Source organism: Trichoplusia ni, chromosome 20 (genome assembly GCF_003590095.1).
Source record: "Trichoplusia ni isolate ovarian cell line Hi5 chromosome 20, tn1, whole genome shotgun sequence".
Classification (NCBI taxonomy): Eukaryota; Metazoa; Arthropoda; class Insecta; order Lepidoptera; family Noctuidae; genus Trichoplusia; species Trichoplusia ni.
In genome coordinates this window covers 7074752-7076156 of record NC_039497.1, presented here as the reverse complement: position 1 = coordinate 7076156, position 1405 = coordinate 7074752, and the positions used below count along the sequence as shown (strand labels likewise).

Sequence of the window (1405 nt, the reverse complement as noted above, 5' to 3'; positions counted from 1 at the left end):
CGCGTAGAGTGTAAAGTAACTTCTGTCCTGTCTAGGAGATCAAACTAAGCTCATACTAAATTGATTTGAGAGGGTAAAGTACTATACTATGGAACTCTACTTACCACTATGTAAAGCCTCGATTATTAAGTGAAGCAAAGCTCTCGGTATGACTAAAAACATGGTATCAAAGTGCGATTATAATGTCTCAACGTTATCGTTCACAGAACTCTATCTTTTGCGATTTCAACAACGTGTGCCCGAGTGTTTAAATAATTTCGGAACTCGAACAAGCTCATAAAAAATATGTGAAACAGTTTGACTCATCTTAACTCATAGAATTCTAACCTTTTAATCGGCAGCAATAACATATTTTGTTCTTACGGAAAACATTTTTACTATTCGCAATATAAATAAATAAATATAATTGATGCAAAAGTATTTCGCTTAACAGCTAGCAGAGCGTGGTTTCGATCCACGGACCTCTGGGTTATGGGCCCAGCACGCTTCCACTGCGCCACTCTGCTTGTGTGGATCAACGCAAAATGTTGTTTTCGTTTTTGAATCTGATGCCATAAATTACTTGTGGTGCTAAGGTGATGTGAATGATTAATTTTAGATGATACCCAGGGTGTTGGTGGCGTAGTTTGCAAACACTGGTGACCACACCCTTTTATTGGGTGACGGGAATACTAAAACTCAACACTAAAGCTGGAAGAAATATAAAATTAAACGGAAGAAGTTATATGATCACTTAGTACAAACATGTATTTTTAAAAGCAAAAATATCTCAAAGTTGTAGATGTATTGTGGAAACAAAGATTGACGTGACAACTTTGAACAGTAACCAGACTCTCCTTATTCTAAAAACTTATCTAGTCTTCCCATCTTTCAATGGTCAATATAATATTAAAAATAACTAAAAAGCAATATTCATGAGATGGTAATAGGTATATAAAACTGGACTTAAAAGAATATGTATTGGAGACCCTCCAATTAGCGTAGTTGTCTTGGTCATGAAAAGTTCGATACTCCCACCTAGGTGTTACCTTCGGTACTAGGAGTAAACTAGATCTTGCATAATTTTGAACGTAACCAACCAACAAATAGGTTCGCGCACGTGGCCAGCCTTTTTAGTGACACAGGATTAGATAGATGGCGCTACACTACCTATTTTTATTATCAAATTAATTAAAAAATAATGTAACTGAATAGTTTTAATAACAAATAACACAGGATATATATTTAAAAGTATTGTATATATATAGTATATTTAAAAATTGCAGCTTCTGGATCTTCTAAATTTGTGAGACCATGAAAAAATACTAAGTTCTGGTATCCGATCTTACAGCTGCAGCTTACCTACTTTAATCACTCTTATACCTACGCGTAAAAATCATTGGCATAGAGAAAGTGGAGTTTGACA

At 34.9% G+C, this 1405-nt stretch overlaps 1 non-coding gene across 1 annotated transcript; it reads right to left on the bottom strand.

The window, feature by feature from the left end:
* Positions 1–434: 434 nt before the first annotated feature.
* Positions 435–506, bottom strand: Trnam-cau. The gene has a single exon. It is a non-coding gene; the product is annotated as a tRNA-Met (tRNA).
* Positions 507–1405: the final 899 nt, after the last annotated feature.